Source organism: Saimiri boliviensis, chromosome 19 (genome assembly GCF_048565385.1).
Source record: "Saimiri boliviensis isolate mSaiBol1 chromosome 19, mSaiBol1.pri, whole genome shotgun sequence".
In the NCBI taxonomy this organism is placed as follows: domain Eukaryota; kingdom Metazoa; phylum Chordata; class Mammalia; order Primates; family Cebidae; genus Saimiri; species Saimiri boliviensis.
Window position 1 is genome coordinate 5,614,596 of NC_133467.1, and position 12,708 is coordinate 5,627,303.

Genomic DNA, 12,708 nt, shown 5'->3' on the forward strand with positions numbered 1-12,708 from the left:
AATAACGCACGGTTTTTTGGGTGAAAAGGGGGGGAATGAGGAAACACCGAGCCTGTTCCGGGCCGGAATCTCCTGCTGGAGCACTTCCGGTCGGCCTTGCCATCCCGGGTTCCACGCCGGAAGAGGCGGGGCCGGAGTCCTCCCAGCTGCGCGTGTGCCGAGCTCCGGCGGGCCCACGCCGGAAGAGGCGGGGCCAGAGTCCTCCCGCTGCGCGAGTGGTGAGCTCCTGCCGCTCCTCCTCAGCGGGCAGGCTGCTTGGGGTTCTCTGGGCACCCCTGGCACCTGGCTGTCTCATTCCGCCCTGTAAGGACGTGCATCTGACGGCCGTGAGAATGGTAAGGACGAAGTCCCCCTGTTAACTGCTTCCTGCTAAAAGGGCGCCGTTTCGGGAAGCGGCAGCCGGCGCTCCCTCAGAGGCCCTCGAGGGCTCCCGCGGAAGGCGCCGTCCTCAGAGGCCCGGGTCCTGTTTGGAGTCTGAGGTCCTCAAGTGACGAACAAACAAGCCAGGTTACTAGAAAACGTGTTTCAGAAGCCAGGGCGGGCTGAGAGCGGCTCAGGAGCTCTGAGGCCTTTTACCAGCTGCCCCGGGGAGAGGGAGGGCCGAAGCCCGGCTGGGGCAGGAAACCCTTCGCCTTTGCCGGGTGTCGGGCGTCTGGGTGCCTGTCCACCGAGCACGACGCAGCCCCAGTTTAACGTTTGGAACGTTAACTCTTTCCAGTTTGGAGGATGCATCTGAAGGGAGTATCCCATAGACGGAGACGCCGTCGCCTGTCCGTGTAGACAGAACTGAGGAGAAGAAAGGAAAGAACAAAGCATTTTTTCAAAGGATTCTCAGGGATTCGGGATGCATTCCGAAAGGGTACAGGCTGAAGGGGAATGGCTGTCCATCTAGAAAGAGGGCGAGCAGGCATTCCTGGTTCCCCTCTCTTCCTAGCAGAGACCCGGGGTATAAGACGGAGAGGAGGAGGAGCGTCCTCTTTCTGCCTTCCATCCTTGCATCCTAGGGAAATCCTGTCTCATTGAAATGAGCAGAGTCCGGGTAAGAGAAAAAGTTACAGTGACACAAAAATAATTTTAAAAGGCTTGAATCGTATTTCTCCTTAGTCAAATTCTGATGTGATATACAAGCAACACCTTGGTACAGTATCAGAATGCGCAAGAATTTAAACGCTTTACATTTAGGGCTAAAAACGTTTAATTTGCTTGCCCAGAGGCATTATAGATATGTCTCTATCTTCACAAAATCTAGTAAAAACTATAAATTTCAAATTAGCATCTAATAGTCTGTTCAAACAAGACACAGAAATAAAACAAGGCTTAATTTTGCTTACTTAGGAAATTTTCCATTTTTATAAGTTCACTTACTTCCAAACTTTTATTAAATAACACAGCTCTAAAGAGCCACTGAATGTAGATTTTCCATTTTCATTTGCTACATATTGCCTACTATTTTTTAAAACAAGGAAAATACTACACCTTCAAGAGGATGGCCATCTATTGGTGATTTGGGGTTTCTTTTTACATAAACAGATACAATATGTTGATATTCTTAGCTCTAACTGTAGATAAAAGACAATGTCTCCTGTTTTATCATCTTATCATAGCCTGTACCTTCTATAAAAGCTTAAAATATAATATGAGATTGCTACTCTTCGTTCATACTGAGTTTTAAAATAATTGAAAAGTTCCGAGTGTGAAGAATGATGTTATCTCAGCTGCAAATTTTCAGCAGGCATTAAACATTCAGGATTGCAAGATAGCAAGCTAAATAAGTCACTTTATTCAAGCTAATGAAAAAAGATGTTTTACAGCCTGCAGCACTGACATTTGAATCACTACTGACTACACAGAGCTAAAAACCTAGGGTTTTGTTTCAATGGTCAGGAAACTTCAAAGAGAATGCTAATTGGAATGAGAGAAAAATAGAGTAAATTAATAGGCAATTATACTTGTGGAAATAATGGAACAATAAAGCAGAACTAAATTCTACCTTGTAGATAAGTGATTTGGTTGCTTTAAATAAAGTTCACAATTACTTTCTTTTAAAATAATTTGTAGAAGTTGTAAGGTGATAATACTTGCTCGTTCATATTATATGTTAAATTGGGGACTTTATAATTGAAAAAAATAAGTGGTAGAAAGGGTATGGTTTCTATGTGAAATGAGAATAGACATTACCAGCAAACTATTTTTATTACTTAAAGTAACTCTAATAGCATCTACTGGAATATCAGACATAAAATGTGCAGAAAACATAGATTCAAAATTCAATAAATAAGTGACTGCCATTATTTGATATATCAGCACAAAGTTTGTTTTTGTTGTTGTTGTTGTTTAAACTTACATGCCATCTTTTCATGCCTCAAAGAAAGTAAAATCTGGCTAAGAAACATACTAGTTATGGCAAGATTCTTATAATACATAGCAACATTCCAGCTACTTAAATAAATGGAAATTTACTTTTTGCTCATGAAAAAGTACAATGTGAATGTATGTGCAAAACTGGTTTATATTCCAGGCTCCTTCTTTCTTGAGGCTTCGTTAGTCCCTATGCCTTGAAATTCTTTACATCAACTTAGTTAACAAAATCTACATTTGGAGAAGGCACTCATACTTTTAAAACTCTGTAGCCAGAAAATGACTGTGAAATTAAGGAATAGCCCTTAAAACCACCCTCACTTCTAATAACACTTGCAGAGTCCAGTGGTCCCCAAGACTTCCCTCAGGTTAGATAACTTACTAGAAGTATTCATAGCAGTCATTGAAAATGTTTATACCCAGAGTTTCAGTTGTAACAGTGAAATGATAAAGATTAAATACAATGAAGGGAACAAATGCATGGGACAAAAATCTAGAAAAAGTCTATATGTGGAGCTTCTTGTTCTTCTCTTCAAGTGGAGTCATGGACGGTGCTTAACCAGAGGAGATCTGTGACAATGTGTGTGTAGTATTTAACCTCTAGTGAAGATAACCCAAGTCTTAGTGTCTAGAGTTTTAATTAGAGACTGGTGACACAGATCTGTCTTACCAACTATGTGGCTGACTTATGTCTCCATATTCTCTGCAGGTCACGCTGTTACCATGGGACCCAAAGACCTCACCTTTTATCATGTTAGACTATCAGATGTGGCCAGAAACCTTCAGGTAAACAAAGGCATATGTTTCATGCAGGGTATTCCAAGTCTTAAGAGATTACCTTAGAGGCAATGGGAAAGTCAGATTTTTCTCTGGCCAAGGTAAAATCTTCAATACAAAGTAATTTACACCATTTATACTAATATTTCTTTGGTTAGAAATAGTCACATAATGTCATCTAAACACAAGGGAGGTTAGAATGTGGACTCCGCTGAATTGTTGATTCTCAGCAGCAACTATACACAATGGAAACGGGAGCATACATCTCTAGGGACAGCCAACAATCTCTGAAACAAGGCCCCTTTCTGTAATCCAGTGATTCTCAGATTAAGGTTTATACAAACTTGTGGTGGCTTCATGGAAGCATAGCTGAAGATACATAATTTCATCATGAAAATAGGCTTTAATTATATTCTTTCTTTTCTATGACAATCTTTAAAAAGCTTATATCTCAATCTTTAAAAATCACAAAAAATGCTAGTATGTGTTGAGTGTATACTACATGACAGGCAATGTTCTAAGCACTTTACAGGTATCATTTCATATAATCCTCACAACACACATAAGAGAAGAGAACCCACAGCAAGTAATGAACCTGGATTGTAACTTAGACACTTTTCCTATAGGCTATTGCTGTGAAACTTAGATCTTTTTGTCTGAAAGATTATTTTTGCCGACAGGTTTATTTGTTTTTGCCCTCACATATAAGTTAATAATTTTGACAGGAAAAATATTTTTGAAATAGTGAACTTGTTTTTAACTCTTGGAGATTCTCTTGCCCTGCTGCATCTGTTAGGATCATTTAAGGTACAAGTAACAGAGGAACAGACACAAACTGTTTTAAATAACAAATCAATTTTTTGGCACACTTATCAGAGATTAGAGTGCCAGTGTGGACTTCAGGACTATCTCATTTCATTGGCTTTGGCTCCATTTCTCAGTAAATTGTTTTTTGGTCTGTTTTCCCCTTCTCAGGCTCTTAGTAAAATTACTAAAGCAATTTCAAGTCTCACTTTCCTACATAGCAATAGCAAGAAAGAGCAAGAGTCATTCCTGAATTTTTCATTAAAGAACAAAAGTAAGAATATGCAGAATACTCACAAAACCCCATTTTCATTTTTCTAGATTATTTTAAATGGTGACTTTCATCCAGTGCTCCCCCCAAAATATATATTCATCTATTGCAATTACAGAAATAGTTACTCATTGAAGAATGTATGAGCCATTTCACTAGCTGAACTCTGACTTTTCAAAATACCTAATGAGCTTTGAGTTCTTGAGGACCTGTTATAGACTGAATTGGGTACCTCAAAAATGTGTATGTTTAAGCCCTGGCTCAACATTGTGACCTATTTAAAGAGGACATAATATTAAATAAGGTCAAAGGGTGAAGGCATAATTCAATATAGATGCTGTCCTGTTCAAAAAATTCAGGAGCAGTGAAAACTGCTGATACCCAGATCACCATGAATATCCTGTCCCATAAGAACAAACCACTAATTATACCAGCTAACACTCCTACTTCGTTAAGATAATCTATATTTAGGGGCATTGAATTATCAGTTAAATAAATATAAAATATAATGCCAAATATACAGGGACTCTACTTAGTGTCTCCTACATGGCCAGTGTAATGCAATTTAGTCTTGCTCTCAGATACTTAGACAAAGACTTACCTAGAATCCAAAACTAATTAATTATTTAAACAAACCAGAAATGGTCCTTGCTTGAGTAGACTTCACTTCCAGTAAATTTATTCAGAACAAATATTTTAAATACTTTACCTAGAAATGAAGACAAATATTAAATCTTCCCATGTTTTACTTTGTATTTGATGATATCTTAAAGAATTGTATTCCATAGGTCTTTGTAAATAACACCAAATGATTTATAAGAATGAATGAAATCCTATTATCAAGTTATAATTAATCATTTGAAAACAATCAAGCGTATTTGTAGACACATAATACATTCACAGTCCACAAAACTCAATTACTATGGCATATAGTTCTATATTAGTAATTTCTGTGCAGACGTTCTGCTTCACAAGCAGAGGTTTTGCTGATCCTCTGCTTTGTGTCCCATGCTAGCTTGTCCAAGACCGACTTTTCTGTGCACAGTTTATATCTGGTGAAAAATTGTATCTCTACATCTGTAGTTTTCAAAAAAGCAGAAAAAAAATTTTAAGTATTATATCAACAATGTATATACTTTTATCAAAATGTGTCTTTCATTTTGGAAGATTTGTAAGTCTTTGGTACTTACGTTCTAAAATTTCATAGCAATGATTCTGCTTTGGTGTGTCTGCTGTGCACTTGAAGGACTTTTGCAGTATGGAGATATTTAGATGCATGACATTCAAGCTTAAAAGTTTTCTTATTTTTTACTTCAGAATTATTTCCCCTCTCATTTGTCTTCTTTCTCTCTATCATCATTTTTTTCAACTGAGTACCTGGGGTGAATTAGTTTGAGGTAGAAGTGGGGAGGGGTTGATAATAATTTTCCTTGTATTATCTCTAATGTCATGATGACAGACATCAATAGGACAGAATGAGTCTGAAGTTTGGGGATAAAATCACTCAATAGAAATTAAAATCTCTGTCTCATATTTTCAAAGAAATGAATTACAAAATATTAAGAATTATGTATAATTGCCTTTGAATGAATTACAGAAACTGTGTCCTTAATTTATAATATTATGTAGTTTTCCAACACAAAAAGTCCTTAAAGGGTTTTGTTAGGTTAAAAGGTTGGTGCTGTAAAGCCCTAATTAGTGTACACAGCAGGTAGAAACACTGCATGTGTTCTGAGAATTAGGTAATGGAAATAAATAGTGGTCATGATACAGGAGAATACTATTTTTTTTTTTTTTTTTTTTTTTTTGAGACGGAGTTTCGCTCTTGTTACCCAGGCTGGAGTGCAATGGCGCGATCTCGGCTCACCGCAACCTCCGCCTCCTGGGTTCAGGCAATTCTCCTGCCTCAGCCTCCTGAGTAGCTGGAATTACAGGCACGCGCCATCATGCCCAGCTAATTTTTTTGTATTTTTAGTAGAGACGTGGTTTCACCGTGTTGACCAGGATGGTCTCGATCTCTCGACCTCGTGATCCACCCGCCTTGGCCTCCCAAAGTGCTGGGATTACAGGCTTGAGCCACCGCGCCCGGCCAGGAGAGTACTATTTAAAAAAAATCAACTTGCTAACACAATTGCTAAATGTTTAGAGAGTAACTTTTAATATTATGCTTCCCAGATGACATATTTTACCAGTATTTCTCTTGTATTTCCTGATTTTTGGACACAGTATATTTATTGTATACTTCTTTCAAATTAACAGTTAGACACATTGCTTTGAATTTAGAGGTATTTTGCCTAAAAGGAAAAAAAGAAGTCATTAGTCATTGAGTTCTTGACCACTTTTTAAAAATAAGCTTATTCTGTTTCTAGCATGAATAACAACCTATAAAATGGCCATGTGACATACTATCCGTTAAATGCTCTATCTCAATTTTGTATTATAGTATATATCATGCCATAAGAGTAATTTTTTATAAAAGCTTCTGTGTATTTCTGATTGTGTTATCAGAATACATTTTTAAAAGTAGAATGGCTAGATTAAAATGTTTAAATATGTTTATGACTTTTCACATACACAGCCAAACTTGACCTTCAGAAATATACTATTGTTTTACTCTCAGTAAAATTTATCTAAAAACTTTTACAGTTTTGTTACTTTTTATTTATTTATTTATTTTTAATTTTAAAAATTTATTTATTTTACTTTAGATGCATACTATATCTGGCATTTCTCCCCATTTTATCCCTCCCCACCCTGACCTTCTTCCCCACCCCCCACTGTCTCTTCCCTACTCCCGTCAACTGCTCCTCTCCCTGAGTCCATGTGTTCTCATTGTTCAATACCCACCTATGAGTAGGAACATACGGTGTTTGGCTTTCTGTTCTTGTGTCAGTTTGCTGAGAATGATGGTTTCCAGATTCATCCAAGTCCCTACAAAGGACATGAACTCATCGTTTTTTATGGCTGCATTGTATTCAGTGGTGTATATGTACCACGTTTTCTTTGTCCAGTCTATCGTTGGTGGGCATTTGGGTTGGTTCCAGGTCTTTGCTATTGTACACAGGGCTGCAGTGAACATATGTGTGCATGTGTCCTTATAGTAGAATGATTTATAGTTCTTTGGGTATATAGCCAGTAATGGGAATGCTGGGTCAAATGCAATTTCTATTTCTAGATCCTTGAGAAATTGCCACACTGCCTTCCACAATGGTTGAACTAATTTACACTCCCACCAGCTGTGTAAGAGTGTTCCTATTTCTCCACATCCTCTCTAGGATCTGTTGTTTCCAGATTTTTTAATAATCACCGTTCTAACTGGTGTGAGATGGTATCTCAGTGTGGTTTGGATTCGCATTTCTCTAATGACCAGTGATGATGAGCATTTTTTCATGTATTTGTTGGCCTCATATATGTCTTCTTTTGAAAAGTGTCTGTTCATATCCTTTGCCCACTTTTGAATGGGCTTGTTTTTATCATGTATATTTGTTTTAGTACTTTGTAGATTCTGGATATTAGCCCTTTGTCAGATTAGTATACTGCAAAAATTTTTTTTCCATTCTGTTGGTTGCTGATTCACTCTAATGATAGTTTCTTTTGCTGTATAGAAGCTCTGAATTTTAATTAGATCCCATTTAATTATCTTGGTTTTTAGTGCCATTGCTTTTGGTGTTTTGGTCATGAGGTCTTTGCCTATGCCTATGTCCCGGATGGTTTTGCCTACAATTTCTTCTAATGTTTTTATGGTGTTAGGCTTTATGTTTAAATCTTTAATCCATCTGGAGTCAATTTTAGTGTAAGGTGACAGGTAGGGGTCCAGTTTCTGTTTTCTGCACAATGATAGCCAGTTTTCCCAACACCATTTATTAAACATGGAGTTCTTTCCCCATTGCTTGTTTTTGTCAGGTTTGTCAAAGATCAGATGCTTGTAGATGTGTGGTGTTGCTTCTGGGGCCTCTGTCCTGTTCCATTGGTCTATGTCTCTGCTTTGTTACCAGTACCATGCTGTTTTGATTACTGTAGCTTTGTAGTATAGTTTGAAGTCTGGCAGTGTGATGCCTCCGGCTTTGTTCTTTTTGCTTAGGATTGTCTTGGCTATGTGGGCTCTCTTGTGATTCCACGTGAAGTTTAAAGTGTTTTTTTCCAGTTCTGTGAAGAAGGTCATTGATAGCTTGAAGGGGATGCATTGATTCTATAGATAACTTTGGGCAGTATGGCCATTTTCATGATCTTAATTCTTCCTAATCGTGAGCATGGAATGTTTTTCCATCTGTTTGTGTCCTCTCTTACCTTGTTGAGCAATGGCTTGTAGTTCTCCTTGAAGAGGTCCTTTACGTCCTTTGTTAGTTGTATTCCTAGGCATTTTATTCTTTTTGTAGTAATTGTGAATGGGAGTCGGCTCTTGATTTGGCTATTTGACTGTTTTTGGTATATAGGAATGCTTGTGATTTCTGCGCATTGATTTTATATCCTGAAACTTTGCTGAAGTTGCTTATCAGTTTGAGAAGGCTTTAGGCTGAGACGATGGGGTCTTCTAGATATACAATCATGTCATCTGCAAATAGAGACAGTTTGACTTCCTCCTTTCGTAATTGAATACCCTTTATTTCTTTTTCTTGCCTGATTGCTCTGGCTAGAACTTCCAATACTATATTGAGTAGGAGCGGTGAGAGAGGGCATCCTTATCTAGTGTCTGATTTCAAAGGGAATGTTTCCGGCTTTTGTCCGTTCAGTATGATATGGGCTGTAGGTTTGCCGTATATAGCTTTTATCATTTTATGATATGTTCCGTCAATACCTAGTTTATTGAGAGTTTTTAGCATGAAGGGCTGTTGAATATTGTCAAAGGCCTTCTCTGCATCTATTGAGATAATCATGTGATTTTTGTCTCTGGTTCCATTTATGTGATAGATTACATTTATGGATTTGCATATGTTGAACCAGGCTTGCATCCCCAGGTTGAAGCATACTTGATCATGATGGATAAGCTTCTTGATGTGCTATTGCAATTTGTTTGCCAGTATTTTATTGAAGATTTTTGCGTCGGTGTTCATCATGGATATTTGCCTGAAGTTTTCTTTTTTAGTTGAGGCTCTGCTGGGTCTTGGTATCAGGATGATGTTGGTCTCATAAAATTAGGAGGATTCTTTCCTTTTGTATTGTTTGATACAGTTTCAGAAGGAATGGAACCAGCTTCTCTTAGTACATCTGATAGAATTCAGCTGTGAACCTGTCTGGACCTGGCCTTTTTTTTTTTTTTTTTTTTTTTGAGTTGGAGTTTTTGCTCTTGTTACCCAGGCTGGAGTGCGATGGCACGATCTCGGCTCACCACAGTCTCCGCCTCCTGGGTTCAGGCAATTCTCCTGTCTCAGCCTCCTGAGTAGCTGGGATTACAGGCACGTGCCACCATGCCCAGCTAATGTTTTGTATTTTTAGTAGAGACAGGGTTTCACCATATTGACCAGGATGGTCTCAATCTTTTGACCTCGTGATCCACCCGCCTCAGCCTCCCAAAGTGCTGGGATTACAGGCTTGAGCCACCGTGCCCGGCACCTGGACTTTTTTTGATTGGTAGGCTATTGATTGCTGCCTCTCCTTTAGCCTTTGTTATTGGTCTATTCAGGGTTTCAACTTCCTCCTGGTTTAGTCTTGGTAGAGTAAAAGTATCTAGAAATTTATCCATTTCTTCTTGGTTTACTGGTTTATGTGAATAGAGCTGTATGTAGTAAACTCTGATGGTAGCTTGTATTTCTGTGGGATCAGTGGTGATATCCCCTTTATCATTTTTTATTGCATCTATTTGATTCTTCTCCCTTTTCTTTTTTATTAATCTGGCTAGTGGTCTTTCTCTTGGAGCTGGATTTATTGGTTTTTTGAAGGGTTTTTGTATCTCTGTCTCCTTCAGTTCTGCTCTGATCTTAGTTATTTCTTGTCTTCTGCTAGCTTTTGAATTTTTTTTTGATCTTCTTTCTCTAGCTCTTTGAATTTTCATGATAGGGTGTCAATTTTAGATCTTTCCTTGTTTCTCATGTGGGCATTTATTGCTATAATTTCCCTCTCGATATTGGTTTAAAGGTGTCCCAGAGATTATGGTAAGTTGTGTCTTCATTCTGATTGGTTTTGAAGAACATCTTTATTTCTGCCTTCATTTCATTGTTTATCCAGTCGACAACTCAGAAGCAAGTTGTTCAGTTTCCAAGTGATTGTGTGGGTTTGAGTGTGTTTCTTAATCCTGAGTTCTAGTGTGATTGCACTGTGGTCTGATAGACTGTTTGTTATGATTTTCATTCTTTTGTATTTGCTGAGGAGTGATTGGCTTCCAATGATATAGTCAATTTTATAGTAAGTGCAATGTGGTGCTGAGAAAAATGTATATTCTGTGGATTTGGGGTGGAGCATTTTTGTGTATGTCTGTTAGGTCTGCTTGGTCCAGCTCTGCATTCAAGTCCTCAATATCCTTGTTAATTTTCTGTCTCACTGATCTGTCTAACATTGACAGTGGAGTGTTGAAGTCTCCCAGTATTGTGTGGTAGACCAAATCTCATTTTAGGTTGTTAAGAACTTTCTTTATGTATCTCAGTGCTCTTGTGTTGGGTGCGTATATATTTAGGTTAGCTCTTCTTGTTGGATTGATCCTTTTACCATTATGTAGTGTTCTTCTTTGTCTCTTTTTGATCTTTGTTGGTTTGAATTTCATTTTTTCAGAGACTAGGTTTGCAACCCCTGCTTTTTTTTGTTCTCCATTTGCTTGGTAAATCTTCCATCCCTTCATTTTGAGTCTATGTGTGTCTTTGTATGTGAGATGGGTTTCCTGAATACAGCACACAGATGGATTTTGACTTTTTATCCAGTTTGCCAGTCTGTGTCTTCTCATTGGGGCATTTAGTCCATTTATATTCAATGTTAATATTGTTATGTGTGAATTTGATCCTGCCATTTTGTTACTGGCTGGTTTTCTTTCCTCTTAGTTGACTTATTTTCTTCATTGAATTTTTGGTCTTTGCCAACTGATTTGCTTTTCCAGTGACTGGTACTTGTTCCTTTCTGTGCTTAGTGTTTCTTTCAGGATCTCTTGTAGGGCTGGTCTGGTGGTGACAAAATCTCTCAGTAGTTGCTTGTCTGTAAATGATTTTATTTCTCCTTCACTTATGAAGCTTAGTTTGGCTAGATATGAAATTCTGGGTTGAAGGTTCTTTTCTTTAAGGATGTTGAATATTGGCCACTACTCTCTTCTGGCTTGTACGGTTTCTGCTGAGAGATCCACTGTGAGTTGGATTGGCTTCACTCTGTGGGTGACCTGACCTTTCTCTTCGGCTGCCCTGAGCATTTTTTCCTTCATTTCAACCCTGGTGAATATGATGATTATGTGCCTTGGGGTTGCTCTTCTTTAGGAATATCTTTGTGGAGTTCTCTGTATTTCTTGAATTTGACATTTGGACTACTTTGCTAGGCTTGGAAAGTTTTCCTGGATGATATCCTGGAGTGTATTTTCTTCCAGCTAGGATTCATTCTCCCCATCATATTCAGGTACACAGATCAAGTATAGATTAGGTCTTTTCAAATAATCCCATATTTCTTGGAGGCTTTGTTCATTTCTTTACATTCTTTTTTCTCTTGTCTTGCTTTCTCTCTTTATTTTATTGAGTTGATCTTCAATCTCTGATATCCTTTCTTCTGCTTGATTGATTAAGCTATTAAAACTTGTGTTTGCTTCATGTAGTTCTCGTGCTGTGTTTTTCAACTCCATCGAGTTTTTTATGTTCTTCTCTAAGCTAGTTATTCTAGTTAGCATTTCGTCTAACCTTTTTTCAAGGTTTTTAATTTCTTTGCATTGAGTTAGAACATGTTCCTTTAGCTCAGAAAAGTTTGTTATTATCCACCTTCTGAAGCCTGTTTCTCTCAATTCGCCACACTCCTTCTAGGTCATGTTATGATCCTGTGTTGTTGAAGAGTTGTGATTCCCTTGAAGGAGAAGAGGTGTTCTGGTCTTTGATGGTTTCATCTTTTTTGTGCTGTTTTTTTCCCCATCTTTGTGGATTTACCAGGCTTTGATGTCAGGTAGCTCCTTGATGAGGTCCCTTGTCTGCCTCTGGAGACGCTACTGGGTTTCTAGGCACTCCTTCAGATTACTAGGGAAGCTTCCTCTGTCTTTTTTGTTTATACTGGGAGATTAGGCCTGCCTCTTCCGCTGACCTGTAGGCACTGCTGTGTTGTCAAGAACATTGTCCATTGCTGTGTAGGCTTCCTGTGTTTTTTATTAAAACATGTAGCCCAGACCCACCCCTCTAATGGTGGGTTGTGCCCTTCCTCCACTGGGCTGGATCATTCAGGGTTCAGCTTGGACTGTGGCACTGGCTGCGCAACCCACTAGAGTTAGAGCTTCAGCCCTTGGAGGCTTGTGGGGGAGGGTAGGGACCCACCCAGCGGCACCCTGCCTGCTGTCTCCCCCTTTTAGCTTCCTCCCTCCCTCCTCCTCCCCTCCCCCCAACTGTTGTCATGGG

General features: G+C 38.7%; 1 long non-coding RNA gene across 1 annotated transcript in view; it reads left to right on the forward strand.

Annotated features, from left to right (window-relative positions):
* Positions 1 to 251: 251 nt before the first annotated feature.
* Positions 252 to 12,708, forward strand: part of LOC141582242 (uncharacterized) — a 52,013-nt gene continuing 39,556 nt past the window's right edge. Inside the window, exons 1-2 of the long non-coding RNA XR_012515055.1 lie at positions 252 to 335; positions 3,068 to 3,144. This is a non-coding gene — a long non-coding RNA (uncharacterized LOC141582242). The remainder of the gene's footprint in view (positions 336 to 3,067; positions 3,145 to 12,708) is intronic.